Source organism: Ziziphus jujuba, chromosome 12 (assembly GCF_031755915.1).
Source record: "Ziziphus jujuba cultivar Dongzao chromosome 12, ASM3175591v1".
Lineage (NCBI taxonomy): Eukaryota > Viridiplantae > Streptophyta > Magnoliopsida > Rosales > Rhamnaceae > Ziziphus > Ziziphus jujuba.
Genome location: NC_083390.1, coordinates 17649864 through 17655942, shown reverse-complemented (window position 1 = coordinate 17655942; position 6079 = coordinate 17649864). Strand labels below are relative to the sequence as shown.

The 6079-nt window shown below is 34.7% G+C and overlaps 1 long non-coding RNA gene across 2 annotated transcripts; it reads left to right on the top strand.

Annotated features, from left to right (window-relative positions):
* Positions 1 to 475: 475 nt before the first annotated feature.
* On the top strand, positions 476 to 3153 carry LOC132800121 (uncharacterized). Of its 2 annotated transcripts, XR_009635029.1 has the most exons (3): positions 586 to 951; positions 1401 to 2651; positions 2762 to 3153. It is a non-coding gene; the product is annotated as an uncharacterized LOC132800121 (long non-coding RNA). The 2 variants fall into 2 exon arrangements; XR_009635028.1 differs by having other exon boundaries at positions 476 to 951; positions 1401 to 3153.
* The last annotated feature ends 2926 nt before the right edge of the window (positions 3154 to 6079 follow it).

Genomic DNA, 6079 nt, shown 5'->3' with positions numbered 1-6079 from the left:
TTTACACAAGCCACAAAGAAAATATGGATAAAATAAGAGACATGAAACCTATTTTCTTTAATTTTTATACGCTAGCATAATATAATGGTGAATTGGGTGATATATGAACTAGTTGGCAATAACCAATTTTTTGGTAATTAGTTGGCAATATCCTATGGTCGTTCATCACCTTTGGTGCTAAAATCCATCTCTCTATATATTTTTTTAATTATTTTTTGAATGGTGATACACAGTCTAGCCGTTTGGGCTCTTACACCCAATTTTGCTGGCACATTTGCAATTTACTAGTGAGAAAAGTCGATGAATAAGTCTTTTGTTTTTGTTTTTGTTTTTTTTTTTTAATGGATAAGTTATGGATTTTCTTTTTTTTTTTGGTTTGGAATCCTTTTCTCCAATTTTTTATTATTATTATAAAAGGGTAAAATATGGGCTAGCAGTGTGGGTTCCTACTTAAGCCCAATTTTGCAGACACATTTGCAATTACTGCATAAGGAAAGGAAAGCCAATAAATAGTTATGGGTTTTCTTTTCTTTCTTTCCTTTTTGTTTGAAATAAATTATGGGCCTTCATCGACAAATCGGCAGAAAAGAGACAGATCATTATTGTCATTGGCTAAATAATATTAGGGGAATTTGGTCCAATGCCCTTCTTTTAAAGTCTTTAATGAAATATACCCTTCATTCTTAGTTTTTTTTTAATCTGCCCTCTGCTTCCCATTTTATCCCCATTGAAAGTAAAAAATTACTCTACTTTCCTTTCTTCATTCCTTTAGTCCAAGAAATCCAGAATCTTTAGTTTCTGCACTCTGCTTTTTTATTTTTCTTCATCCCCCAGAAAAACCACACACAATCTCATTAAGGAAAAAAAAAAAAAATCTATGCTCCATCTCCCTGCATCTCTTGCCTCTTCTCTTGCAAACATATGAAAGACTAAGGAAAAATTGCGTTTGAGGTAAGGATCTGTATATTTTGATTTTTTTTTTTTTTTTAGCTTGGGTTTTTGCTTGATTGGCAAAAGGCGAAGACGATGATTGGAATGGAGGAAACTAGTCGAAATCAAGAAGTAGTAGTAGTAGTAGGTTATACAATTTAGTGGGGTATTTAAATATTATGAGTAAGCTTTAGGGTCGGTTTCTATATTGCTTTAAGGTTAGAAACACTTCACGAGTGTTTGTTGAATTTTCTGATTGCAATAGAATATTAAAGGAAATTGAAAGAAAAGAAAACCCAAAAAAACAAAATTGAAGAATAAGTTGAAAGCAGTTATAGTTAAAATCTGCTTCAAATGTTGAATCATTTGTTTTCTTGTTTATATGACACTCACCATCTTGCTAGATATCATAATTTAATTAGATAATTTCATTTTGATTTTATGTTGGTTTCTTGTTTATGGTTATGAAGGTGAGCGGTGGTTGTGCAGAGGAGCTTTACTTGGAAAGTTTGCAGCATCAAATAGAAAGTGATCTTATGCCAAGTGCCCGATGTGACCAAAGTGATTGTTATGGTATCCTTTTAGTTATATGTTCTATGGCGAATTATATAAGTAAACCCCCCCTTTTTTTTTTTTTTCTTTTATAATTAGTTAATATTTAAAAAAGATGTTGTACCTACTATATGGACCATGAAGTATACTATATATGTTGTTTAGTTTGCCCTAATTTCTTTCTGTTTAGTTTTCAGCCAAGGTTGGAATTTCTTAGGCTTGGCTGGTGGAACATTATTAATTTTCAAGTTGATTACAAATATGCAGTTGGGGATAGGATAGGTGAACTGTCTTATACTTACTCCTATTTTATGAATTTGAGGTTGGTCGCCGAGATGTGGTATTAGTTTGCTTGTGGTTTTGTATTATAGGCTAATGGCACTCAAGACTTCCATGATAAACTGATATTTACAAATTGAGAAACCCATACTATTGGTTACAATTCCAAAAATGTGCTTGAAAATGCCTTAGGTTAGGTGCATATCGTTATCCTTGTGCATTTGGTTATGAGGTTGATGTAGTGTCCCTCCTTAACATATTGAAGTTGTGGGTTTATTTATTTATTTATTTTTGTCTATAAGTAATAATCGCTGCCCCCACACCCTTTCTGTGAATTTCATGTAACAATTGGTGTATTACTAGAGTGGATATCACGATGGTCTCATAGCAAGAGAAGAAGCTGTAGCGCAAGAGGGATTTAATATTGGCTTTAAGAAATCAGTCCTTGTTGGGTACAAATGGGGTCTAGTTAGAGGTGATACCAAGTAAAAGAAAACAAAAGAGGAAAATAATTTGAATGCTCTATTGCTTATAGAGTTTTTAATGAAATTGCTATAAGCATATGATTAAAAAAGAATTTAAATGCTCTGTTGCTCATAGAGTTTTTAATGAAGTTGCTATAAACATATGATTAACTTCTTTTCTCTGCTACTTTTGTTTTCCTATTTTGTCCAATCTGCATCCCCATGAACTGCCTTCACTTTAGTTCTTGAGGACTTGAAAGAGAGCATTTAAATTCTCAAGATGGTAACCAAACTCTCAAAGACATGAATTGTATGGTTGCTTTTCATAAAGGTGTGACAACATGGGCTAAGTGGGTGGATTCTACTATGAATCATAGCAAAACCAAAGTCATCTTCCAAGGAATTTCTGTTACCCACTACCATTAAGTTTACTTCTTTCCCATCACCAATTTTTTTTTTGAAAACCAAAAATTAATTTCGTGAATTTCTTTGATGCTTTTTTTTTTCTTTCTTTTTTTTTTCCTTTTCATATTTAGTGGCAAGGGATTGGAATGAGCTAGGGGTGACAAACTGTGGAAATGAGACAAAACTCCTAAGTGGATCATTCTATCGAGGCGGATTGCCCAAGGAATTATATGTGGTGAAAGATGTATTAACTGGAATGAGAAAACATGTTCATCTGCTGGACATAACAACTCTATCACAACTCAGAAAAGATGCACATCCTGGCTTTTATAATGGCTTTAGGCGCATGGACTGTAACCATTGGTGTATTGCTGGTCTTCTAGATACTTGGAATCAAATTTTTATGCATTTCTCATAATTGTTATGCTTGTTCTGGTATTTTTAGTTTATAAAAATGATCATACGGTTGCTTAGGTCCTTCCTTCCATAGATCACCATTTTTAAGGGAATCAAGTTTCAAAAATGACCGATCTTTTCATTTTCAATGTCAACCAGATATTGAGAGTTAAACATCATTAATGAAACTCTACAATCCTGGATAATTTAGAGTATTTAATATATTCATAATTTGAACCATAAATTTGCACGACTCTTTGATTTTTTTTTTCCCTGGTAAATATGTCATTTAAAGGCCCACTCTTTAATTCTTTGGTTGTTAAATATGTCATTTGATAGTTTCCTGACCTTGTATGTTACATTAGTATATGAGTCTTTGGAAAATTGCATGGTGACGGAGGAATGAGGCAAGGCTGCATGAGTCAAACATATGAGGGATGCAAAGTGGTTGAGACTAAGACAAAGTTTTGAAAAAGTTCTCAAATTTGCACAAAAATTTGATTATTGTAGGGCCTTCGGTAATTACCCATGAAACCTACGGTAATTAATTTGTCCTTACTTGAAAACTTACCGTAGGTTTCATTGGTAATTATCGAAACCCCTATGGTAATCATATTTTACCAATTTTTTGGGCCCCATAAGTCTCCTTACGTGTGTTAAATGAAAAACCTTGCAAAATATGGATTCTAAAATTATCCTAAGGAGGGAAAACCCCAAAATATCTGAAAAATTTCTTAAATTGGCCAAAAAATTAGGATGACTGTAGACCTTCGGTAATTCCCGATGAAACCTTCGGTAACCAACATATACCTTCTGGAAAAATTACCGAAGGTTCATCGGAAATTACCGAAACCCCTATGGTAATCACATTTTACCAATTTTCTGGACCCCACAAGTCCCCTTATGTGTGTTAAATGAAAAAACATGCAACATATGGATTATCAAATGATCATAATGATAGAAAATCCCAAAATTGCTTAAAAAGATCTCAAATTGGCCAAAAAAATACGATGACTGTAGACCTTCGGTAATTCCCGATAAAACCTTCGGTAATTTTTCCAGAGGGTATATGTTGCTTACCGAAGGTTTTATCGGGAATTACCGAAGGTCTATAGTCATCATAAATTTTTGGCCAATTTGAGAACTTTTTCAGAGATTTTGGGAATTTCCCTCCTTAGGATAATTTTAAAATCCATATTTTGCATATTTTTACATTTAACACACATTATGGGACTTGTGAGGGCCATAACATTGGTAAAATGTGATTACCACTGGGATTTCGATAATTACCGATGACACCTACGGTAATTTTTCCAGAGAATATATGTTGGTTACCGAATGTTTCATCGGGAATTACCGAAGGTCTACAGTTATCGTAATTTTTTGGCCAATTTGAGAAACTTTTCAGATATTTTGGGGTTTTCCCTCCTTAGGATAATTTTAGAATCCATATTTTGCATGGTTTTTCATTTAACACAGGTAAGGGGACTTGTGGGGCTCAAAAAATTGGTAAAATGTGATTACCATAGGGGTTTCCGTAATTCCTGATGAAACCATCAGTAATTTTTCCAGAGGGTATATGTTGGTTATCGAAGGTTTCATCGAGAATTACCGAAGGTCTATAGTCATCATAAATTCTTAGCCAATTTGAGAACTTTTTCAATGATTTTGGGGATTTCCCTCCTTAGGATAATTTTAAAGTCCATATTTTGCATGTTTTTGCATTTAACGCACATTATGGGACTTGTGGAGGCCATAACATTGGTAAAATGTGATTACCACTGGGGTTTCGATAATTACCGATGACATCTACAGTAATTTTCCAGAGAGTATATGTTGGTTACCGAAGGTTTCATCAAGAATTACCGAAGGTCTACAGTCATCGTATTTTTTTGGCCAATTTGAGAGCTTTTTAAGCAATTTTGGGATTTTCTCTCATTACGATCATTTGATAATCCATATGTTGCATGTTTTTTCATTTAACACACGTAAGGTGACTTGTGGGGCCCAAAAAATTGGTAAAATGTGATTACCATAGGGGTTTCTGTAATTACTGACGAAACCTATGGTACTTTTTGAAGCAAAAACAAATTGAACGTTGTCATTTTTTAATGCCGTTTGATTGCTTACTTTGTCAGAATTTATCGTTAATAATGCTATATTTAGCATGTTATTGGTTGGAACACGCATGATTGAAATTGTCGGATGGAATTGTGGTGATTCTTTTACGACGGTGTACAAATGTCAATTACCGACGATGCATCGGTCATTACCATTGGGCAGTAATATCATCCGTGCAATAGTAAGAAACATACAAACAACTGATCCAAAAACTGAACACGGAATGACATGTTATCAAAATAATACGACAGATGAATTTGACAACAAAAGAACACATAAAACCAATGTCTATTATGCCAAAACACATGTTATGCGGTTGAGCAACTAATTGCATTCCTGACTACATTGCATGCACACGCATACCGCATAACATGGCCCCATTGTCTGAATATAGCATCGCGCGATTGATGGGCCTTTGGTTCAATGGTGCTGTTGGTTGGTAGTGCTATCAAGAGGTATGACGGTGAAGCATGATTGGCTGCTATGACCAACTTGTTTGCACCTCCCGCATCTATATTGATGACGCTCCTCTCCTTGAGATTGAATCCTCTTCTTTCTCGGTCTTCCTGACTGTTTGCCAATTTGAGGTGGAAGTACAACCTGGTTTATGACATCATCTGGAGCATGCCACTGACATTTATCTCCAAGTGGATATATGGTTTTCGAATATGCATCACGGAGTGAGTCAACTGAGTAATGCGCTGAGCAAAGGAAATATGGAGCAATATGTCGATGCTTACATGCTGCAATTGCATGGACACAAGGAAATCCATCAATGTCAAATTCCTTGCATGAGCACGTCTTATTTTCTAAGTTAACAACTCCAACGAAGATGCCATGGCCAATAACTTGAAACTCATATAAGTTCATTGGCACAACACATAAGCCTCTGCCATTATTTGAGCGCTCATGCATGATTTTTTCCAACCAAT